The 25,826-nt window shown below is 47.4% G+C and overlaps 1 protein-coding gene across 4 annotated transcripts in view; it reads right to left on the bottom strand.

Annotated features, from left to right (window-relative positions):
- The window catches only part of rnf152 (ring finger protein 152), a 34,004-nt gene extending 8,390 nt beyond the window's left edge, over positions 1-25,614 (bottom strand). The window contains exons 1-2 of one of the 4 annotated variants that reach the window (XM_076158294.1): positions 25,549-25,614; positions 25,097-25,175 (exon numbers count right to left, since the gene is read on the bottom strand). The gene's annotated coding sequence lies outside the window, so the exon portion shown is untranslated. Of the gene's footprint in view, positions 1-25,096; positions 25,247-25,467 lie in introns of all 4 variants that reach the window. The other 3 variants (XM_076158293.1, XM_076158295.1, XM_076158296.1) reach the window with 3 other exon arrangements.
- Between the last annotated feature and the right edge of the window lie 212 nt (positions 25,615-25,826).

The following is a 25,826-nucleotide window of genomic DNA, read 5'->3' as shown; positions in this document are numbered from 1 at the left end:
GTGACATCCATGTCAAAGTACTTAATGTGTTTATTATCTCCAACATGGCACCCACATGGAGGCATTGCTGTGTTGTATAAGTTATATAAAGTGCTCTCAGACCTGCAGTGGAGCTTGAAAACAAACAGAGACGTTCTCAGATTCATAAATCTGATAAAGGCTGCAACTGTGTTTGCGACGAGAATTTTTGAGCAGAAATCTGCGACTGGGGGGCAAAAGCAGAGATAAATGAGCAAGGAGCTTTATGATTATGAGAGCGTACAGATGCACAGATACATAAATAAGCAGCAGAGTGGGAGGAGAGGCATCGATTTCTGCCCAGACTTCTATTGTGCGGAGTGTTTCTGTGGAGTCATCAGGGGTGCAGGAAAGGCTGTATGATTTAGTAATGATGTAGTAAGACCCAACATCAGCTCCAACGGCCTGACATGGAGTATACAGGCACACACACACACACACAGAGAGAGAGTGAGACGCACAAAGTCCCCTCACAAGCTCCACACACAATCAGCCGAGGAGACGGTGCACTCATCCTAGTAGACGGAAGGTAAAAATAACCACGGCGGAGACACACACGTGCACACACACACTGGAGCACACACACACACACACACACACACACACATCATCAGTGCGAACTATGCCAACATAATACACTCCCTGAAAGAAGCAGGAGGCGGTGGGCTGTGAGGGGGGTGAAGAGGTGCTTGTTCGTCTCCTGTTCCTGTTTGAGGCAGCGGAACGTCTCTATGAGCATGTTCACAATGTCCCAACACGCTTTGCAGTCGATCCTGCACTGGCGACTGTCTCTTTCAGAGTATCTGTTTCAAATCTAGTCCTTATTACAGTAAAGTGCATGGACATGAGAGACTGTTCTATGTCCACTAATGAGCCATTAATGACTATAAAATGGTCGATTTAAGAGAGGACCCATTCAGAGCATGATCTGTGTTTGATTGATATTTGATTAGGGCATCAAATCTAAAATAATAGTGACATAAATTCCCAGACGCCAAAGTGACGACTTCACATCCACAAGAGATTCCTTTTCCAAGGTTATCAATAACATTTCAGATGCCAGAATTGATCAATGTTTGCTATTCTGTATTGATGAAATTGACAGAAAGGAGGGGAAATAAAGGAAAAATAAGTGGAGATATTGCGCCATCCTTCCCATTCAAAAACAAAATGCTATGATACTGGGCTTTGATGTGATCTTTTTTACAAATTTTGCCATTTACAGATGGACTTAAGTTGAATCCTTTATGATCAACATACGTCTCATGAGTAAAATCAAACTTGAAAGTTAATGAGCTTTTGGTAAAAGTCAATATGCACATCGCCTCTTGGGTTGTTTGAATAGTTTGCAGCAGCGTTCAGTAAATGTCAGAGCATAAAGCAAATAAAACAAACACACCACAAATCAAGTTCCTCGCCTAAAGCGGGACAGACGCCAATGTGTTATTTACAGAAGCGGGCGCAATTTCCTCACACGGTGAAAAGGCGAAAAGATTGGAGTCAGTTAAAACCTGGAGTCAAGGGGATGGAGTCAGTAAAAAAGTGGAGTCAGGTGCAGGAGTCACTAAAACCTGGAGTCAGGAGCCGGAATCGGTGAGTCAGTAAATCCTGGGTTCAGGTGCTGGAATTTGTAAAAGCTGGGTTCTGGAGCGGGAGTAGGTGACAATAGTCTGGAGCGGGAGTCGGTAAGAGCTGGAGGCAGGAGCTGGAGATGGAGTCAGGGGGTGGCTGATTGCTTTTTTACGCTCTACAGTCTGCGAGTTAATCCACAACTCATCAGTTAATTTAAATTGCCGTCCATTTTTCATATACGTTCATGTTAACTGCACAGGCGAGAAGGACGGAACAGTTCGTCCTTGAGAGGGTATTCTCTCTCTGTGTTTGTGTGTGTGTGTGTGTGTGTGTGTGTGTGTGTGTGTGTGTGTGTGTGTGTGTGTGTGTGTGTGTGTGTGTGTGTGCATTCTGCTTTTCCCTGCCATAAGTGCGAATCTGTGACTGTAAGTGTGTGTATTACTGTGACCATGTAGGAGTGTGTTTATGGTCCAACACATCTACTGTGCATTAGTGTGTTTACACTAAAGACCCATTTACAGGTCAGGGCACCAGCAAGTGTTAGTTAGGTACATGTACAGACTGTATAAAGTATTGCATGAAGGTGAATATGTGACAGGTGTGTGTGTGTGTGTGTGTGTGTGTGTGTGTGTGTGTGTGTGTGTGTGTGTGTGTGTGTGTGTGTGTGTGTGTGTGTGTGTGTGTGTGTGCTTATATGCGTATTTCTTTACATAAGCAAGCACTCTCAGTCCTGCTTCAGAAACTGCATATCATCACTCCTTACTAAGAGGAGATGTGTGTTTACAGGACATAAGTGCACGTATGAGGCACCTGCTGTGTGTGTGTGTGTGTGTGTGAACATCTGAGTTTTTATGCTAAAATCCTGGTGTGAAAGGGAGAAACTAGGAATTCTCAAGAACGGCAATTACAATCAGAGCTTTGATTTCTTTAAATCCAGCAACTGATGTCACCAGCTGAAACTACAGCAGCTGTAATCATGGAGCACCAACTCAGTGAGTTCCTGTGCACAATTTCAACATTGGTGAGGACATTAGCGGAAGGAATGTGGAGTTATGAGGAAGAGCATTTTGATGTTCATTCATACAGTATATAGATACAGCATATGTATGGATTGTCATGAATATCTGTGTGCACTTGCTCCTCTTATTCAAACTTGTGTGTGTGTGCAGTGATAGACTGACGCTGCGGATTATGTACTTGAGTTTGCATGCATTTCTCTATGCATGACCTAGTCCTGGTGTGTGTGCGTGCGTGTGTGTGTGCGTGCGTGCGTGCGTGCGTGCGTGCGTGCGTGCGTGCGTGCGTGCGTGCGTGCGTGCGTGCGTGCGTGCGTGCGTGTGTGCGTGCGTGGCCCAGCACAGATGGAACCCTGATAGAGGCCTGTGCAGTGGACCACTGCAGTACACATTACGGCAATTTCCAGCTTGAGGAGCCAGGGAGCAGTCAGAGCCGCTGCATGGACTCAGCCCCGCAGACCCGGCCGAGCGTGACCGACACACCGACTCCGACTCCTGCACCGCTGGGACACAGCCCACCCCGAGGAGATGAGGCGAGTAAGAGGACAGTATTGTTCATCCAGCAAATCTCTCCAGGTACTTGTGTCTCATTCCCTAAAGCCAATATTTGACCATGGAAGACCTTCTCTGAAGAAAAACAAACCCACTCAGGAAGACAGAGTGGACACAGCTACGACTGAAACGGCGCCTTGGTCTTGCAGACATCACACTCTCATTGATTAAACTAATACTAAAATTTGTCCTGTTCAGCCAGTAATCAGTAGGGCTGTCTGAGGCGGATGGAGAGAGCTTGGAGTATCGCTTTAGTGACTCCACCCCTAAAAAAGGTACAGGATCCTGCCTGAGTCGGCAACATGACATACACCCAACTGCTTTAAGACAGTGGAGGACCGAGGGATTTAACCTCAATCTCAGGTTTTGACACTGACACATACTACAGCACCAGAGAAATGAGTCCTATGTCCTACATTTCCCGAGAGCATCATGCATCACGCTGACAGACACTTTTGCTGGTTATTACCGACGCTCCAATCCTGAATCTCATCAATCTGCAGTGAGGTCACAAATAGTTTTGGGACTCGAAAACTCTCCTCCGCTAAACAAATCACAAACCCATCCCCGCTTTGATGAAAAGCATCTCCGACGAGAGAAACTGTGCAATTTTCCTAAGATGAAAGAGGTGAATGCGGCGATTTCAGCAGCCGCAGGCCTGATCTCCATCTGCAGATCCACACGAAGATCCAGGAGGTCTGAGATAAAGGCTGGGAAACTGCCGCTCTGCACAAACTTCAAACAGCCCGACAATCTTAATTAAGCAAATCTGAAATTAGACTGTTTCTGGGAACAGTCTATGTAAATGTGGATTATTTAAAAACTATAAAATGAGGGACAATTGCTCTGTCAAACTGGGACATTGCCTCCACAACATTTTATACCCATTCGGAGAAATATGCTGCCAGAAAAAGCCCAATCAATATTTCAAAAACAAAGATGACTTCCTCCACAAAGCGTTTCATAAACGAAAGTGGTCTTAAAACGACTCGTTACTTTAATTGGAAACTGTAATGTGCTTTTCCTTTCATGCCAGGAATCATTCCTTCCCCAAATCTCACTTTAGAATGAAACACTTCAATCCGTTTATGAAATAACAGAGGGGTGATCAACTTTACTGCAGAGGACGGAGCTCGGGGCTCCAAACACCACGGCGAAGAATCAGTTAGTGGAAAAAAGGCCCATCGACTCAAATCTGGGTACAAGCTGCACACTTTGTGGACCAAATGGCTCTGTACTTTGATAAAAAACAAATCAGTGATATATAGAAGTCAAACCGAGTCAAGATAACATGTCAGCGGGTGATTATCGTGGATTTAACCTTAACAGGGCAATCAGGGCATCGAGCTGCAGCTGAGGCCTTACTTCTTCGGAAAGTTTCCTTCCAACAACTGATCAATTGTTTAAACAACGAAGCCTTGTACTTTGAGATCTGCTCGCCCAAAAATCAAGCGTTGTCAGAGCGACCCTCATAAACTACCTGGACCTACAAAGACAGATCTCTACTTGTGCATGTGTAGGTGTTTGATGCTGGCGTGTGTCGCGCAAGAAGCGACACAGTAGGAACTGAAAACCACTGACTGGGTATGACATCATTCACACATCTGCAAGCAACCCAGCATGCAGGAGTGTGTGTGTGTGAGCATGCGTGTGTGGACGTCCGCCCGCACCTATGTATGTGTGTCTGCATTTGAATGTGTGTGTGTTCCCTGTGTGAACCCAAGCACGCAAAGAGTTTCAAAGCAGTACGACAGGAAAACACTGGGAGAAGAGAAAGAAACTGAGCCTGATTAGAGATTCATTGCACGTTCAACCTGCAAATGTATCCCAGCCGTGCTGCAAGGGAGCGCTTCTACACGTCTATCAGTCAATTTGAACCTGAGATCAAGCATGTTGCTAGGAGACAGAGCTTGTCATAACACAAGTGTTTTGTCAGAATCTTGCTCCGCGGTTCTCGGAGAGGACCGGAGGCGGCCAGAGTGACGGGGTGGCGGTGTGGATCATTTTTAGAGCTGCCCTCAAACCGTTTCGTGTCACCTTGTCACCATCAGCGTTTCCATATAGCCGGCGCAGACTTGACATCCTAATTAAGGGTAAACTCAAACAAATGAGGGCGAGGACGTGATCTACTCAATCTCTCTAACAGAAAATATGTTGGAGAGAAGGTTCAGCGAGTCCAAGTATGCAACTCCAGGGAGAAGATCTACCATGAACACACAGGTTTGGTGTCTTTGAAGGCATCGTGACGAGTTGATTCAAGGTAAAGAGTAAACAGCAGGTGTTTAAATCGAAACTGTGCAGTGTCTTCATGAGTTCCGAGCTTTACTTGCTGCTATACAACAGCAGAAATAGGACTCAGAATTCATTCTGACATATTTTCGGCAATTAATGAACCGATCGCAATGTTTCTCAAGAGAAAACCCACTCACACAATCTGTGTATGCTGTTTATGTTACAGTTTTGCGGAAGACACAGGTCGACAAAGTTAAGAAGGGATTTACAGCGTTTCCAAGGAACGACGTCATGTGAATATGTTTGCTTCTCTCCTCAGTCAGCATGGATCAACGGTCGAGCAGTAATGAGACGACGGTCATATGGACGTTACCTGAACTGTTGATATGGCAGCTCTCCCCTCCGCCGCACAACTCCCTTTCATCAGACATGTACCCAACAGCTTAGACGCATCATGTCAACAACGCCTCCAACACTAACACACACACATTCGAACACTCAGCTGCGCTCCACCAACACAACACTTGCGCCCGAGGCACTAAAGAAGCATTTAAACCATTTTTGGGGCAGAATTCAGACAGACTGTGTGTGTGTTCTGCTCAGGAATCTCTGGGTGACAACGCGCCTCCAGCTACAGCTCGTGTGTTTGGTGAGCGATGCCGAGCTCGTCAGTGTTGACAGTGGGTGGATCCCTGGAACTTGAGCCGCAGCTTGACAGAATAAGACTTCTTCACATGCATGAGCGTTCTTCTGCTCTCAGTATGAGGTAAGCACACAGGAGATGGTGGTGGATGGTGATTTAGACCCACACAACTTTGAATTGCATTATTTTTTTGGGCAAAACACCAAAACAAAACATAGACTATTCAGTCAGCCAACACTGTGGTTTCCATTTACTTGTGTTTTATACAATTTCAGGTTTGCAAATTGGAAAACCGCTCAAGGAAACCTGAAAATACTGCAAAGTTTTTATCTCTGGCTTGAGGTGGATTTTGTGGCGAGTCCATTAAGAACCAAATCCTTCGACAGTAATGGGAACACACTTTGCAAATTAGTGATTTACGTAGGACGCGGCGCCTGGAGTTTCATTTCCAGGTCGGAGGTGATGGATGTATGCAGAAGCGCGACACGTCTCACACAGCAGTGACACGTCTCAGTGAGCACGCACGCACACACAAACACACACACACAAACATGTGCACACACGCAAAGAACAAAAAGATGAAGCGTAAACAGAGTCAGTTGGCATTGGTGGTGCTTGCTGCAACATTTCTGCCAGTCAAACGTTGGAATACTCATTTGGAAAAACCAGGAAATACAAATAATCCAAACTGGAGGTTCACTCCAAGTAATCAATCGGCAGCTGACTTTTGTATCAGTGCAGACATGTGCAGACAAATTATCATTCGTTTTTCGGCATCGACGCTCTTCCCACCAGCTCCCATATTCCCAAAGACTGATGCATAACAGGTGGTTTTTATTTAACACAATTAACTCTGAAAATGCCAATAAAACAGCATAATATGTTTGTTATTACCAGCAAAGGTCGCTGGTTCAAGTAGGGCTGAAGTGCGGCAACAGGGCATCCGGTCAGTGCAGCACGTGCTGTTGCCAGGCAATCAGAAGCTGAAAACCACGTGAAGAGCTTGTGTGCAATTTGGATTCATTGACCGGGTAACATCACTCACACTGATGATGAGTTAAGTAATATAAGGTTTGATTGATATGACCTGGAACGCAGAATCAAAAGCGGTAATTATACAGTTTTGCTAATCCGTTCGTCATGTGCAGAGGTGATTAGTCTTGCGGCAAACACAACAGCTTCCTGTAGCCCTGACAGGAGAGCTGCTGGACCGTGTGTGTAGTCGGTAATCCATGACAACGACTAAACAATTAGCTGCTCCGGCAGAGGTCAGCCGTGTGAGGAGGATGTAAGCGGCCTTTATCTGGTCCGGTAGGGGCCGGTGTTTACGGTGACAGACCTTACCCGGGACTCTCAACACCGCTATCAATGAGCAATCGCGCCGACGTGGCACAGAGGATAGCACAGTAATTATCAATCGATAGCGCTGCGGTTCAGGCTAAAGCGGCGTCGCTCGTCTCTGCACGTTCAAAGATAATTGCAGAGAAGTCGCAGCCGCTTTGCTTTGAGGCTTTTCCCCTCCCGCGATAATTCCGTCTTCCAAGCCAGTTGAAAGATGTCTTTAAATAATCCTCAGTCCTTTGAGCATAAACCAATTAAGAATATTTAATTCCTTTATATTAAGAGAAAAGTTGAGTTCCCCCCCTCCAACATGTTTCTTTCTTTTTCTTGTGAAAGTGAGCAAACAGCAGAAATCATAAAGTTGCAGCTGTGTTCGTCTCCGCGAGGACAAAGGCTTTGGTAGAAACGCCGCCTGGGAAGCGTCGCACGCTGCCGAGGAACCAACTGGTAGATTGGAGGAGCTTTGGGAAGGAGGTGAAAGGCTGCAAACTGAGCCGAGCGCCAGTGCGAGTACTTCCTGTATGTGCTGTAAACAGCCAAGACGAGGAGTGAAGGCTGGAGGAGCCGGGCTGCTGGACCACCTGCTGCTACAGTTTGGAGTTAGAGAAATGGCTGTGATCTCTTCTCTGTCTCTCTCTCTCTCTCTCTCTCTCTCCCTGGTGTGCTGAGGACACGTTTGACGCTCGGCAAGGGAGTGGAATATTTCACAGAGACCGATGTCGCCGTGGACGCGTCTGGCTGGTGAAAACACAAACCGGTCGATGTGCTGATTGGCACCGTTCCAAAGTCACAGGCCAGGTCTCCGTCTGAGCGGGTGAGACCGATCCATCAGGGGAACCGAGTGTCGTAGGGGCGAATCTCTCTTGTGATCTCCTTCACTACATTTCTGCTGGATTTTGTGGGTATTAGTAATCAGACAGAGTTGCTGTTCAAACACTCAGTCAGCCCTGACAACCTGAATAAAGAGCAGAGCTAAAGATAGAGCGACTGGAATCAAGTTTGTTTTGATAGCGGCGAGACTCCAAATCAACTCGGCAGGATAGTAGGTTGAACCAAAAACTCAACATTTCGCAGCACCAAGCCTTTGACGTGTGGGGACGGCAAACTCAGCTTTAGGTCTTAAAAAAAGCAAACGAAGACGTGCACAAAATCCCCGCATTTGATCGTCTCAGCCCCCGGAAAATGTCCCCAGATGTTTCCAGATTAGGCTTTGATATCTCTGCCTGTCCGTCCCTGGCTGATGTTCAAAGGGCCGGGGCGTCGGCGCCTCTGACAGACGTGGAGGGACGCCGCCGCGCCGGTAACGACATGATGGAGGATGACAAGCGACGCTCCCGCATCAAAGCCCCGCAGAGCTACGGAGATATGTGGAGCAGATTACCGACGCCCGGAAATTCAGTTATTCATCCGTACTTACACATCAGACCTGTAACACACACACATACAGAAAGACTCAGAGGAGCTCATTTGTACGTGCGGCAGAAACAAAGCGCGCCTGTTACCGTCCTATCGACGCTCGCTTATGTGAAGGGCTCCTGCTGGGGAGGAAGTATTGGAAAATGAATCTCTGAGCTCCTGTGTGCCAGCGAAACTGGAGGCCAGAACTGATAAAAGGCTTCAGAAAGGGACGGAACAGTACCCCGGCTGGAAATGTGTCCGGATTAAAGCCCGCCGGCGCCTGTCTGCGTGTTAGCGAGCGCATGCGTGTGTGTGTACGGTTGCCGCTGTGTTCTATCGGTGTTATCCATCACTCACAGTCTGTCTGGGAGATTTCCAGTGATCTACAGGGACTCGGAGGCCGTCTGAGGCTCTGTTGTGATCCGGCTCTTTGCCTAGATGTTTGTCTTGAGTATGAGTGTGTACAGGTATTTAGAAAAGGGCGACCGTGCAATATCTGAGATGAGGAGGAACTACATGAGGGGAAAATTCACCCAAATAAACTCATCAAATTCGTTGAAAGCCGCAATATAACGAGACGCTGAAGCATAAAATTGTGAAGTACACACACACACACACACACACACACACACACACACACACACACACACACACACACACACACACACACACACACACACACACACACACACACACACACACACACACACACACACACACACACACACACGTCCTTTCTCTCCACTCCGGCAGCTGCAATGTAAACAGACACCCGATGCCATGAAAGCCAGCCGCAGAAAGCTCCTCTGTAAGCACGTTTGCTGTGTTTAAGCATTTCTGCACCTGGAGAGGAAAATGCTGCCAGATTCAGATTCTACTCTATGGAAACAAACATGTGATGATGTCACAGTGGATATCTTTCTTGTAAGAGAAAGAAGAGAGAGTGAGAGAGAGAGAGAGAGCGAGACAGGGACCGAATGAAATCTTTGGCCCTGTCAAGGCATCATAATCATCCTCATCCTCTCATCTCTTCCACTCCTCGCTCTTATCCTTCCCTCGCCCTCTTTGAATTCCCTCTCCTCTCTCTCTCTCTCACAGACACACACACAAGTTGGCTAATATAAGAGCCCTGCAGCAGAAAGAGAAAAAGCAGACAAATGTCAAACATAAAACACACACGTGCGCACGGTGTGTATACACGGCTGACACGCCTGACCTTCACCGCTCCCTCCTGAGGCCAGAACATGTGAAAAGCTACCTGCGCTCCAAGCAAAGATCCCTGACGGCACACACACACACGCGCGCACGCTTTCAAAGTAGCTCTAATGAAATTGGTTCAGCCTCACAGTGACGCCTTTCAGAAGCTTCAAAAGCAGAACTGAACATGGCCGCCAGGAAGCCAGAGGAAGGGAGAAATGCAGCAATCCGGGTTTCCAAACCCTTCAGACCTGCAGCTGACAGTAAGAGCCATTACCGTAGGGGTCAACACCGTGGAGCCAACATGAGAGACGATGGACGCGGACAGATGGAGGACACTCTGTCCTTTTGCCTGTGGAGGTTGGGCGACATGTTCATATAATGCAAATTGATTTTCCTTTGTTTTATGCAGCATGAAGGCGCCAAAGTGGAGCTGCAGGTGCAAACCGTCAACACCAACAACAACAACAACTAGCGAAGCAGCGGGAGATGCACTTTGTCCAACGATTAGACAATCAAATGGGCTCGGATGATTCTGATGATTTCCAGTAACACCTGCAGCAGAGCGGGAACCTTAACCACTTCTGCGTTTGGTGAGAAAATTGACGGGATAACGAGCTCGGACAAGTGTTGATCGATGAGGAGGCTGGGGACGAGATTGGTTGAGGACTAGCGAGACACAGAGAGCCTGTTGGCCCCTGACTCTGTAGTAAGACTTGAGGTCATGTTGACGTCATTCCTTCGGTTCTGTCAATGAAACCCAGCGGCGTCCGCAGGAGTTCACACAGAGCTGCAGAGGTCATAAATCAGCAGTTTGGCGTCACATGTCATCGCTCAGCCGGCAGAGTCGCACTCCCGCCACGTTTCAATCAACGGGCCCAACACGCACGCTGACAGGACGGGGCGACAGAAACCGCGGCGCCCAAGGACGACAGTCAGCTCGGCTGAGAAATGAGGCGCCGCGGGGGAAAGTCGTAGATCAGCTTGATAATGGAAGAAGAAAAGAGACGGAGGGACGCCAGCTCAGAGAGGTGAATGGACTTTGGTTCTCAATAGGGAAACAACATGCAAATGAGCCCATTAAGGGGCAATGCAGCAGCTTCAGAGCGCCGTCACACTCTCTCTCAAGCACATTCTTCATCATCTCGTTAGCTCCTCAGTCTGCTGTGAAAAAGCCCCTCGCCTCCTCAAAGTGACGTTTATGATCTGGTCACATCTCAACACACAATAAGTAACAAAAGAAGAATTTTAAGAACTAAACTTTACTTGAAAGTCATCGTCTAAGATCCCCCTGGCGGCCTGAGCTCAGTGGAACAGGACTGATGCAGGTCGAGTCTGGTGACAGTTGCAGACTACAGATGGTTCGAAGCAACAAACGTGGAAAGGAAATGGTTTATCTGCCCGTGAAGCCTTGCGAGGAAAGCAAAGAGACGCTTTTTGTTTGGTCGGGCGGCCGGATCCTTGGTTTCACTCCGGCCACCCGAGGAGCTGACAGATTACCATCTGCTGTCTGGGAGGGAGCGGAACCGCCGGATCAGCCTGCGACCCGCAGAGGTCAGGCCTGTGAACGCAGATAAATGCGATACAGAGAAAGCAATCCGACAGCCGCAGAGCAGCGTGACAGATATACAAAGTGATTAAACCATAAGAGAGCCAATACAACGCTGGATTTGTCTCCAAAAAGATAATTTCTTAGTTTGGGGGGGGGGAATAAATCTTAAAAATAAGATCAGTTTAAGAATATTTAAAGAAACAAGCCGATTTGGACTGCATTAGTTTTCAGGTTAAAAGCCCCAATCCTCCACGAATATTCAGAACATGTGCAATGTCAACAATCCGCGGTTACATTGAAGAAGAGAAACTAATCAGCACAGAGGGGCTCAGGCTCAGGCCCAGGGATGAAGAACCTACTGCCTGATGTTTAGCAGAGTCACATCTCTCTTCACTCTCATTCATAACTCCCCGTCAGCAAATGTATTCACACTTTGTGCCTGAATTTCATTTGCGGCGTTTCAAGTGTCGGCATGCCGCTGTGGGAATGAACGACAGCCTCGTCCTCTTCATCGCTGGCTGACACCTCCGATGTTTCGACACAAAGCTGATTTGTAACGAGAGGCGCACAAGGTTTTCAAGACAGATATGTGAAGTAAAATGTGTCACGAGTGAAGTTGGATTCACTTTGATGCTTTTCTGTTTGTTTGATAGTAAAAGTATCAATCAGGGAAGAGAACTCGCCTCTTTTCCATGAGCTCCTTCACATCTACCGACCCCTACTGACCTCTATTGTCATACAAAATAAATGTGATTGTCACGTTTGTGCTCAAGTAACATCTGACTGCCTTTTTCAATCGCTGACATATGAAGTGTAATATTTCTCGGGTGGAAACCTGAACTGGAACCTGCTTTCACTCTTTTCTGGCATCAAACATGGAGAAGACGTCTCTCTGGTGCAGATTCTGATTCTCGTGGAATCTGGCCAGCCTGGAAGCGTAAAAAAGCGGTAAAACCTAGCTAGGAACACAAAGACATCGATACAGACACCTGTGGGCCTTCCTGTTGCTATGACCACCGGCAGCAGCAGCAGCAGAAGAGTCACCGCATCGCTCCCCGTCGCCGACTGCCGGCGCTTCCTAAACAAATTAGCCGGCGAGAAAACTGCTGAGGCCTCGAACCCTTTAATTACATCAACCTGAAACCAAATTATAGGCCGAGTCTGCTGTGTGTAATAACTGATGCTCATCAAACAAGCCTCCCTCTCCCCTCTTCCTCCTCCTCCTCATCTCCTGTCTCACTCCATCTTCAGGTTGGAACATTTATATCGGGTATTCTTTCCCAGGGGGAGACAGAGAGAAATGTCAAGACAAGAGAGCAACTCGTCTTATCCTCCCCTCCCTGGCCTCTTTGCCTCTCCTTCCATCGCTCCCTCTATTCTTTGCTCTCCGCGCTTCCCTCCCTCTCTCCCTCCCTCGCTCGCTCCCCGCCAGTCTGCCTCTTTCTCTCTTTATCCTGTCATCTACATTGTGCGAGGCATCTGCCGCTCCTCTGAGCCTCGGCTGTGGCGCTGCGCTCAGTACAAAGGCAGAGGAGCATTGGCGCGTGTGTGTGTGTGTGTGTGCATGTGTGTGTGTGTGTGTGTGTGGCGGATTTCATTTCCACCACCAAGACCTTTCTGGGGGAAAAACACAGATTGGTGACACAAAAGATGGGGGGTGTTGGGGGGGGGGGGGGGGGGGGTTCCATGAAAGCAAAGTAGAGCTGCAATGACTGATTATCATTTTAATGAACCATTAATCCACCATTATCTCCTCCTTCCATCAATTAAACATTTAGTAGTAGCGATCATGTCCGAGCTTCACGACCTCAAGGTGACATCACCAAGTCAGATCCTGGCATCAGAGGAGCTGGAGACGTGTTTGGTGATAAATGACTCAAAGCATTAAACAATTATTAAAGCTCCAATCTCAATGGAAAATCAGGAAAAATATATAAGTTCATGGCCGACTTCTTCTGCTCTCCCGCTGTTCACAAACATGACATCACTCGTAATGAGCAGCTGTGTGGTCGGTTCAGGTGAGTTCATTCATCGGATCACAGACTGTGGCTTTAAATGGGATGAACACATGAATCCTCTCAGCTGGAGTAAAGCAGGTCACCGTCTCTACATCCTCTTACAAACTGTGTTTTGCATGACAGAATGATCTGTGTGCTGAAATTTTTGGCTCATTCCATGCAACATAGTATTAATAATGAATATCATGGCTCGCAAACCTCCAACCAGTTGGCTTTTTTCCAGACACTGTTCCCCCCCACCATGTTCCCTAAACCCCACATCCTGCCGTTTCCCCTTTTTTGGACACAAAGACGACGAGGAGTGTGACAGCAGCTTGTGAAGGCGTCATATTGTTCCTCTTCTAAACCATTACGGTGCCATCCAGGCACTACGGCAATTAATTACTGAATTATACCGCCACGGTGCACAATGAATGCAACAGGCCCTGGAGGCTTCCTTCTCATTAGCAGGTACACACTGTCCTACAGAGGCAAAGCAGGGAGGCTTTTAATAACATCTACTACTCAGATTAAACTGTTGTATGGAGCGCCAAAGCTGCAGCTTGCAGGGTTTCCAGCTCTAAACCAGGATCAATTTACAATCCAATTAAATCAAACTGTGTGGAAACATGCTCACCAGGAGGAAAACAACAGTCAATCCTGGGGAACAAAAAGACCTGATCTGGTTTCACATGTCCACTTTGCTCCGATGACGAGACTGGATCTTCTGTTAATACAACAATAAGAGCAACATATTATTTTTGTCCAAATGCAGCAAACTTGGATGTCAAAAATCCAACATTTACTACAACAACAAAGAAAAATCTCTTAAAATAAAATGCATGTGTTATGTTTGGTGTTTCTGAACTACTAATACACTTTTTTTGTAGAATTTGCTGAAATCCTCATGACTCATCAATAAATTGAGACGTGTGTGAAAAATACTATCACCCTGCAGCTCCTCTTACTGATGGTATCTGATTTAAGATTTAAATTTAAAAGATTTCTTGCCACAAAGGGCATCATGACCTTATTGTCAATCTCTTATTCTTGGGTGGGAGGCAGGATGAGTAGGAAGCCAAACCACAATGTCAAACGTACACAGAAATGCATGTTTTTAGTTTCTTATGGCAAATTAGAGACAGACGTTCTGCCTTGGCAGAGGGTTTCGCTCTCTGAATGCTTGCTTGAATGTGTGTGCATTTGTGTGTGTGTGTGGCAGACACACAGGGTCAGTTCCCACAACGCCGCATGTGACCATCCACCTCCCCGCTGGCAAGGTGCTGGAGGAAGCTGTGCCGGCTGCCATGGAGACTCAGACGAACTGCCGACCCATTTCTCTATTTTGTTTGTGCGCCCGTTCAGACTAACAGGTAAACAGGTCCCAGAAAAAAAAAGAAGGGAGGGGGGGGTGAACGGGGAAGCGCGCAAAGTCATTGAAGCGTTTCCCCGAGGCAAGAAAGACACAGTGGAGGCCCGACGGTTGAGCGAAGGATTGTTGCTGCTGCAGACTCCCCGGCGACAGCGACAGAGCGAGGCTGTATTCTGGTATTCTGACTGAATTCCCGCTACACCATTAGGAAACCAGGTGAGGGATGTGATTTGCATAAAAACATCGTCTCAGACACACATCTGAGCATCCGAGCCAATCATGTTTAAGGCATTTAATTTCTACAGCCTCATCTAAGACGCAACCTGTATGGATGTTAATGACAGAAAATTATTCATTTCAGCCACATTTCTCCTCTGAACCAACACCAAGACTCCAGACTTGTTTTATGCCCAACAATGATCTGTGGAATAGCTGCCAAGTGCGTCCCGTAAATTTGGGCAAGAGGACAGGCTCGGCGGCAGCTCGGCATGGAGAGACGCCCGCTATATCCAAACACAGTACGTCTCTATTGGACGCCAAGACAGACGATTCCAAAACATGAAGGGGTGGGAGGAGGGGAGAGGAACGGTGAGGAGGAGAAGGCGCAATGTATCAATCAGTGTTCAATCTGGTCAGCGAGCAAATTAAAAGGAACAGAAAATCAAAGGCAAATTTGCTACACAATATGGGCTTTGTAAACAGGAAATGCAGAGTTTCCCCGCCATCATTGAATAGCCCAGTTGCCTGCTGGGCCAACAGGGGGCGCTGTTGAGGTGAGAAATAGGGTGATGAGACATGTGGTCCATTCAACAGAAAATCTATGGTTGCATCCCCGAGAAGCTGGTTCATTCAGAGCAACCAGCAGAACACACATAGCTGCGATTTGCCGAAAGCTCCCGATTCACGGTCCAAGTGCAGTTTCAAACCTCCCTGTGAATAGATTCTTTGTCGTTAACTCGTGAATTTTTTATCCTGCGACAGCCGCAAACGCTTTGAACGCTTTTCCCTTTGATGTTGATGGGAAATTGATCATGTGCTGTTGAATGGAAGTGAATGTTGTGCCGTGGTGACTCAGGTGATTATGGATTTAGCTTTTTGACATCCATATGATTTACATACTAATCTGAATTTGGATCCGAAATTTCATCTCACAGCCTCATTAATTGCAACAAACCAAGCAACACATTTCAATCCTTTATCTCACGTGGGTTAATTTGAAGCAGGAAGTCACAGCTTGGGTGATTACTTCTGTCTCATTTGTGTCACTTGGGGCAGTTTGTTTACTTTCATGTCACAAACTAAATCATGTCTGCACCAGTTCATAATCCAAGTTTTAAGTCTGTGTGGACTTACTCACATATAGCCACTTTGTAAAGCTATTTCTGAAGAGTGCTAGAAAAATAAAGTCATCATCATCATTATAATTATTGGCAAAAAATGGATTTGGGAATTTAACAATGCAAGAATCCATCAGGGAGCTAATTAGCATTTTATCTGATTCACTTTTCAACACTCATTACTGTTTGGTCATGATTTGTGACATTTTGGGCATCAAATGGAACATCTAGGACCGAAGAGGATCATAATTTGTATCCTTCAAAAGGTAAACGAACACTTGACAAATACAGCTTCCTTTCCTTCTTGTCTCCTCTTTGGTCATCTTTCCTTCTCTCCTCACCAAGGTTCCACCCTGCCACATCCCTTCAGGGGGCCGTGTCCTTGTGTAGCAGCAGAAGGAATAACACAATCTCACTCATGGCGGGTGTGTGTTATGACTCCCCTCGCCTACAGACACCACACGGTTTTGCAGCCCTTTCCACAGAATGTCCCCAAACAAGCTCCGCTGGGTTCAACAGGGGAGGTCACCCTGGAAAAACACATTTGAACAAAGACCTTTCCCCTCCCGGGACAGCGACCATATTAACACAACTACCCCTCCTCCTCCTCCTCCTCCTCCTGAGCCCCAGGCCTGCCACAGGACCCACATGACTGCAGCCGCCACCGCAAACCAGTTATTATGAGGAGAAATGACTTTTAAATTCAATCCCCCACGTCCAATCTGAAAGTAAAATTAGAAGTCTGAGCTACATAGATTGAAAGCAGAAGCAAATTTGTATTGAAAAAAAAGAAATACGACGGCGACGTTAAAAGTCAGCGTATGTTGGCAGCGAGCAGCCGCCGTGGTGATCGTCGCTTCTCCCTGTGATAAATAATGAAGGCGTGCACGAGCCGGCGAGGCAGACAGCCACAGATGTTGGAATTAAGGGAAAGTGGGTCAGGTGTCGGGCTGATGCTAACCATCCGGCTCTACCGTCACATGACAGGCGAGCAGACGGCGCCGAGCAGCCGACCTAATCAGACACACGCACAGAACGCACAGAACGTACAGAACGCCGCTCGCCCCTCCCCCGGCCCACCCCCACTCTGCTCTCATCTATATGCAAAACAGAGCTGCGTCACACCACACAGCCAACACCTGGACCGGGAGGGGCGTGGGTGTCTGTCTGTGTAAATTGTGAGCGCAATGAGTCGATTGGCTGCAGTTCATCATTCTGTGCATTAAAAAGGTCAAAAGGTTCCGAGCAGAGCTGTGTCACATATGTCTCATGGCGCCATCAATACATCGGTCCCCACACACGCACGCACGCACGCACGCACACTACAAGTCATTGACGCAAAATTGATTTGGTCCGTGTTTACATCTTTATCACATTTCTGGGACAAGTGAATGTTGATGTCAGCGAACGTGTGGAGGTCTGAGGTCCATCTCAGACACCAGACTCCACAGACGGGTTGGCGAGAGTGCGTCAGCGTGCTCCTGAGTGCTCCACTTCTTATCCTGTTTACACGTAAGAGAGTTGTGTTTATGCACTCCACTCATCTCACGCCTTCCTCCTGCACATCGCCGCCACTCAAGTGCTCAAATCCCACAGCCTGTGTTCTGTGCATTTTAGGGTTTGTGGCCATTTCAATATTTAATGATATTTAACCCCCCCCCCACAACAATTAACAATGCCATGATATCGCTCCTCCAGTAAAGCCTGTGATGTTATTCATAAACCCCCCCAAACATCATTTATTAATGCATTCAAAAGGCTTCAAAGGACTCAAACAGAGATCTGCATGTACGACTCTCTACAGTCTAAACTTTCAATATCTCTTCTCTTATTGAGCCGCATGTAGGAGTCAGGTCTGAGTCGCTGCAAATGAAGCGAGCGGCTCGGGGGCGACCTTTTCCGAGCGCGATACGTCTGAATTCCTACAGGAGAAGTTATGGTAACGGAGGTCAACGTGTTTCCGGGCGTGTTGGAGCGGCATAAAAACGCTATAAAAGGCCTGAGTGCTGAGGTGTGATGACTCCTTCCAGCGCCATTCTGGAGGGGGGGAAGTGACCCAATGATGCGTGTCTGACACCCAGACTGCAGCCCAGACCTTCATCCTCAGGGAGGGAAGTCTGCCGGCCCGCGCCCTCCCGCCCGTCCATACACAATGAGCTACACAACCAGGCAGAGGTTGGGCTTAATAGAAATCTCACTAACTTTGTGCACAGTGCAATTCTGTTGGAATACTGTAATAAAATAATGAAAGTATTAAATACAGCAGGCTTTTCGGTAGAGATTTGGTTTTCACTCAGTGTGGACAGTGGTGCTGTGGCAAGGGAGATGAAAAGTGTGTCGCAGAGGAAATCATTGCTGAAGAACATGAACTCTGGATGGTAATTTATCACACACACACACACACACACCTCATCTGTTCAACTAGTCTACCACTTAGATATCACAATTACGTATTAAATCACAATATTTCTATTCCAAGCCAGAACTTTTCATTTGACCTTTTGCAGCTGAATAAAAAAATCTTTTCTGTCGTGACTCTTCAACTGATGAACACCCCCCCCCTCCTCCTCCTCCTCCTCAGGCCTCACACACTTAGCACGCTGCACTTTAAGACATTTCAGATTAAGCGGCTCTGTCTCGCATCATCAGGTGTAATTTCACAGCCTGAATCCAAAGGTAACGGCTGTAATCGCTGCGTTTGACGCGCGCGAGCTCGCAGCATCCATGAACAACATCCGGCACTCCGTCACTGTCACATATGCGGCGAAAGACACCGCGGCGGCAACTTTCCTTCTTCTCATCGACTTAATGGATTGTGAAGCAAGGTAAATGATTTTTTTCCTCTGACAACAAAGGATGCATCAGCTTTCACCATTCATCACCCTTTTACAATCCATCCCCGGAAACTGAAATAACGACATTTATCATTGCAAAAGACAACCGGCAAACAAAAGGGAACACCCAGGAGGACATGATGGATACAAATGGGAGCTTATTCGGGGAATTCTGGCAGAAGTGAAAACAACAAATGGAGCCAAATGCCACAGGTTCACAGCAACCCTCCCCTCCACTCGCACTAAACACTGTCATTAAGGATAGATGGCCGTATATATGCAAGGAATCCTCATTTCAGATAGAGCTCTGAACAAATTGCGTGCCAGACAGCAGGAAGTAGAATGGAACGTGCCGGCCGCAGAGTTTCACTACTGAAAGCTTCGTATCTTCAAATTGAGTACAACAGGGCGGACGCACTACTGATGTGTGCCATTTGTCTATACGGCTCAATTTGCAGGATAACCTTGGGAGGTCCAACACTAGGGTTTCCTCCAATCATCATCATCTCTCACTTCTCCCTTTCTTCTCTGCCGTTTCCAGTATTCCGCCGCAAATTTAATTTGCCAAAGCGACGCGTCCGTCCATCCGCTCTCCTCCTCCTCCTCCTCCCTCTGCCGAGACGAGAATTTTCACTTATTTCTTTATCCCCGCCGGCACAAACAGAGACCTTACCTCATTACAGAAGGTCATCGCCGGCGCGCCATCAATTGTCAGGAAGCTCTCAAAAAAGAGCTGGAAATTGATTCATTACCGACAGCTCCCTCAGAGGGGATCATGTGACAAACATTATGAATAAAAATCAGAGATGCAGAGTGATGAAGAGGGAACCGAGGCAAAGGCCACGCTAGAGGATTCATCAGGAGATTTAAAAGGTTTATGAATAGAATATGCTAAGAGAGTAAATATTTTATCATCTGGACTCGTGGTGAAAGTAATTTCATCGTATATAGATTAGATTAAGTCATTCCCTCCCTATTAATGCAATATTCACCAAGGAAACGGCCTGATTTGAGCCCTATTTTTCCCTCTGGCTGACCAGTAGGAGGCGCTAGTGCTGCAAACAGGCCAGTTAAGTCAAAGGCATCAATATCAAGGATCCAAAGCACAAATTCTGATCTGATGTTGATTAGGAACGGATCAGTTTACAGCAGAGGTCAAGCGCCACACTCAGCAGTTATGACAGTACACATGATGTGGTTATGACAGAAAAGGCTTCCTACAAATGAAAATTAAGAGAAAAATGCAAACAAGCTGCTAGAGTCCTCAAAGTACGAAAAAACAAACTATTTTTGTCTCATTTCTGTTTGAAAAAACTGGATCTATAATGACAAAACATCAAAATTACCTAATTGTAGCGAAAAATAGCCTCATAGTCACGTCCACATGCTGCAGTTTCAGTGTTTTTCATCTGATTGTCTGTTTAACCTGCCATTACAGTGATAGTGCAGCTTTGTGTGTGACTTCCTGTTTTGCTTTGATGGTAGTAAGCGACCTGGCCACTTCCTCTTCTGCACTTTATCTTTTCATGCAAAGTAACTCGGGGGTAAAGATAGTTGTTGGGGAATTATGGGCACAGAACACCACAACAGGCAGTTTACACAAACCGTCTCCTTCCTCTGAGTCTAAGCCCTGAACTTCAATGCACGCAAGCGGTGGAGATGCTCGGGTTTATCTGCTCCACATGAAGCCTCAACAACACGATAACACACTGCGGCATCATTTCCTGCCTCCTTCAAACCTCACAGAACATCAGACAACAAAACCACACAGAGCTATGAAGTTCCCTAATACACCCCCGTGTTTGCAAAACAGCCCAGAGGACAAATCAGCTCCCAGAAACGCTCAATTAAAACGTCCTTAAAAAAAAAAGGTTCCTGCACTTCTCCAGAGCTCGGCTACTGCGACAGAATGACGAAGACAAAACAGAGCACAGCCCGAGAACCCCAGAGCGCCGCAGAAACCCAGTCAACACGGCAAAACTCCTGACAAAACACTACTCGGGATCCAGCAAAGGCCGCTTTCTCCCAACAGATGGGAACCAATTAGCCACCTGACTCCCAGAAAACACTTGGGCAGCCGCGTGGAGCCGAGATGCAAATGAAGCGGAGGGGAAGGTGGGAGCCGACCTGCCAACGTCTGGGGAGTGGAAAAATTAATGAAGGAGGCCGCAGAGAGGAGAGGTGCAGTTTTGGTAAATGGGAAGAGAAAAAAAGTGGGAAATGATGTATGGAGGGCATAGGGGGGCGGGGCTAGAGACGGCGGGACACGTTATGGAAACAACAAGCAGCATGATCGAGAAATCCCTGCTTAGCCTGCATGTAGTGGATCATCCATCTCTTCATCCCGCCGGCCATCATCAGCGAGGCATATTCAACCGGAGCGCATCATGAAGTCATTGATCTGCCTAATGAACATGTTGCCCCGGTTGATGAAATGATCCACTGAACACACACCAGCAGCTGACCACTGCACATCACCACCTTCTTCCATCCCACTGTGTGGCATAGGGATTCTAGATGGTTCAAGACTTCATCTTCAGGGTTCTAGAAAAAGACCACGGTTTCCCCCAAACCACAGCGTAGCAAGCTTGGAGCTAATGCTAAAGCTACAACATTGGTCTCACTATGTTATTGTTTATCCTCACCCACATCCCAATACGAACGGGAGCTCCTATTTCTATAATTTTGCAGGGACATTTGTAAGTTTGAGCGACGTAAAACTACCTTTGGCGCATTAACAGCTTTTAAAACACAGGAGGGGAGGATGGCCAAGTCGCCATTGAAGCCCTGTGTCCTAAAGAACAACCAACCAAGTATGTGCTACCCCGACAGAGTGAACCCAGCGGTGTTTGAACTGAACCGACACCCCCCGTAACATTCTCCACGAGAAAGTGCCAACCATTCTCCTTAACTTTTGAATAAACTTAAAAGTTCATTTCGAAAGGGTCAATGGGAAAGGAAGCAAATAAGAAAGCAAACTCGCTAGATAAGAACGAATGGTTGGCGTCCTTGCGGCTGCAGGATGGCAGAGAGCAACGGCTTCTGCGGTTCCTCTGGGGTGGAGCTCAGTGAAAGTTTGCTCTGTGCAAGTTCTTGAAAAGCCAGAAGAGAATCTCAAACCTTAGGGGGACAGAAAAACAAACAAACAAAGCTGCCTGTTTCACCTTACAACAGAGGAAAGCCGCGACCTTCACAATCCCGTGCTACATTTCAAAAACCCCCCATTCATCCAAAGCAAAGGGAGGAAGGTCTTTGAATAAGATGCCAGGCCACGTTAAGCTCTGAAGAACCATTTCAAAGCTGCGAACGTGTCTAGTGCTCCGAGCTGCAGCAAACTCACAGGCGCTGTGTACCTCCATTCCCTCCGGCGGCTCACCAAAGGCATCAGACAGCTGCTAGATAAAGCTGAGTAAGTATTGCTAAGTGTAGGTGATGTAAGGCGACATGTCCCCCCTAGAGGCTTCACGCCACCGCGCTGAATTCTATAGGAAATCTGGCGTCACTCCAGGTTGGCGGGCTGCACGACAACGAAAGCACCCAGATTACAATGTTCCTCACAGAGAGATGAATTTCAAACCACAACTGTTCTGATTTAGTCGACCGCGTAGAGTGCCTCCCTGGTCACGTACATCCAGTTAGTAGGAGACCACGGGGCAGACCCAGAATACTGTATATCCTGCTTGGCATAGGTGGGAATGTGTTGTGAGCAGGACTCGGGTGGAGAACAAGGGCCAGGTAGAGGTACACCTCGGCTACTTTGCCTCCTCAACCAAGCCCCAGATACGCAATGGAAAATGTAACATTTATCCATTTCCAATTGAAGGTTTCAATCCCATTTGGCCCTGAACGCTAAGGCTACATGTAACAAATACAAACAGTTCATTCCTGCTGCCAACTGAGTAACGTCAGTCTCGCAAGTCTATAGATGCGGAGAGACGAACTGGCCTCAACATGACATCCATCCTCTCTCACGGCTGTTTACTTTTGCTAGTCGTCGACCCAAAAATGCTCTGGAGGAATCTGTCGGTGCCCAAGAAGACGCAGCCACAGAGCTTAACGAGTGAGGGCTTTGGCTGGCGTCCATGTTTCGCAGCCCTTGTGGTGTTACCAGCTCAGGTATGCCACAGCTGGCCAATCAGAGCGAAGGGGAAGGCGGGTTTAAAGAGACAGTACCTGGGAAAAGTCACTCGGCAGTTGTTTTGTTCTCGCAAATGAAACCTTTGCAAGTGGTAAAATTAGAAACCGAAAGTGAGAATTGGAAGATGGACGATGTGCGCCATATCCTTTAAATATACAGGAGATTGAACACTTGAAGGCCGCTGCAGTGATGCTGCACAGGAGCCCAGACAGACAATAGGAGATAAGCTGCTCCTGTCTATACAGCTGTGAGAACACAAAATGGCCATAAATAGCCCACTTGGTCCACTGCCATCTCTTTAAGTGTTAGAAGAGTGTAAAAACAGATGGCAGGAAACAATTTTATAGACAAGAAATGAGGATGAAATCTCACAAAGCAATGAGGCTTCACTGCTGCCAGAACAAGCAAACCAGAAGTGACACAAACCCTAATTTCTAAAGCAGTAATCCAGCGGGCAATTACGTTAGCGGAGAGCTGAAGAGTAGACAAAGACTGAACGATGGATGACGGATGACATCAGAGGCCCGGCGGAGGCAAATCGGGGTGTGTGAAGTGGCGGCGATGACGACAATCCATGGGAGAAGATCTGAAGGAGGATTATGAGAAGCGGTGGGGAAGGATTGGTAGGAATCAGCTTCTCTCTCCCTCTCTCTCTCCCCCTCAACTGCAGCTGCGTCGTTCGCGTTTCATTTCACAAAATCTGAAAGGAGCGACGCAGGCAGCCTGTGGCAGAAGCCTAGCGCCTCACGCCTCCAAGACTCAATGTCAAACAAACCCAGAGAGAAAACACTGAACCGCAGAGGGTTCTTCTTCTTCTTCGTGGCTCATGCTGTGCACTTTCATCTGATCCAAGTCATGTTTGAGGTCTTATTCTCTTCAAAACAAAAAAGGAAATCTGTGGCGAAATTATATGCGCCTCTTTGCAAACACAGATGGACCTGCTTGCACAATCAAGTCTCGACTTCAGTGCGATTGTGTGTTTTTGTTTCACTCAATTCAAGAAAATTCCTTAAACTACTTCATTTGTGTCTCACTGCTAGATTGCTTCGCTGATTTAAGGCAAATAACACACAAGACTTTAAGGACTCAATAACATCCAAACGTTCCCTCCAAGCCAACATGTAACATAATAAAAGCCTTTAAAGCAAATAGAAACAAACAGATTTGACTTTACTGATTATGAGCAGTGAGCCATTGTAATACCGCCTGAATCAAAATATTCAAGATAAACGCCAGCCTAGTTCTTGTGCCTCATCAGATAAGATGGCTGCAACACATGGCCGCTGACATTAATGCAGACTGACCGCCACTGCAGACCACGTGTGTCGATTGATAAGTTCTGAGCCCGGGGCTGAAGGGATAGGCAGGGCTGTAAACAACATGGAAGTAGGCCAACGAGCAGCATGCATGACTGTGGATCTGATCTGTCTCAGCAGCCACCCTAATCATCCGATTTGAATCCGATAACACCTGAATTGCCCTGTTCCCCAAATAACAAAGGTCTTATCTGGAAGCCGTTAAGTCTGAGCCCACCTATCAGCTCCTCAAGAGGATTGGAAATTCACTCATTGTTGGCAGAAGTTGAAGATAAGGAAGTACAACACGTCTGAAGCTCAGCAGGTATAAACCAGCCTCGAATGAAGCAACAATGCATCATGACGAGCCAAACACATGACAACAATGGGTGAAGGTGAACAACTCCCGATCCCTGATGGTAGCTGCCTGAGCACCTCAGGCGCGAACGATCTCACTGTAACAACAGCCACAAGCCAAAGGAACAGACAAAGGCTGTGTGGAATCAAGCATCCAGACACTCAGACTAACTTGTTATTGAGCTGGTTTGCATGCAGCTTTACAACATAAACAAGCAGGAGACGTTGTGTCGAGTCATAAATACCTGCAGTAGCTCCGAGTTCGATCTTCCTGTTCCAAGGGTTACAACTTGTCAATCAACCCTAGTATAGGGACTCCGCGCCCTGATGTGTGATAGAAAAACACATGTGTTGGTGTGGGGGAGACAAAGACGCGCCGCGCTGCGTGGAGTTGGCTGCGGGAGAATAAAACCTTTACATTTGCAACACAAAGCGGCTGATTTCAGGCGTTAAAATTGTGCAAAAACGCGTCAAATCTAAACTAAATCAAACCCAACAAGCTGCTGTAGTCTGAACGCGGCGCGGTTATTGTGAGCTTTAGTTTGTTGACTTGTTTTGTTGCGTCTCTGCACCGCCCGCGGTAACACACAAACAGAAGTTTGTTGTATTTCCTTACTGAACAAACGGCTCCAGCGCGCCGCAGAGCCCCGCAGGGAGACAGGGGAGACACGGACACACACACGGACACGGCGCTCACCTTTGTGTTCAGATCCTCCGCCGCGCGTAGAGCAGCAGCGCCGGTTGCGAGCTTTGTTGATGTGCGCTCGCTCCGTGGGCGGCGTGGATGTGCGGCGCTTTCACGGCGCCACAGTCCCGCCCACTGCCCGCCGCCCACCGCCCCACACAGCCCCGCCCTCCCTCCCCCCCTCACCGTGGACCGCAGGCGCTCAGGGTTGCGGGTCCGCCTGGTTTAGGACACGTGAGCCGGAACACTTCAACCGTCCGCAACTCACACACACTCAGGCACAGACAGTG

Source organism: Genypterus blacodes, unplaced genomic scaffold (assembly GCF_046128005.1).
Source record: "Genypterus blacodes isolate CSIRO-AG114 ecotype Tasmania unplaced genomic scaffold, CSIRO-AGI_Gbla_v1 ptg000076l_1, whole genome shotgun sequence".
Classification (NCBI taxonomy): domain Eukaryota; kingdom Metazoa; phylum Chordata; class Actinopteri; order Ophidiiformes; family Ophidiidae; genus Genypterus; species Genypterus blacodes.
The sequence above is the reverse complement of the archived record's forward strand: the minus strand, read 5'-3'. Positions and strand labels throughout refer to the sequence as shown.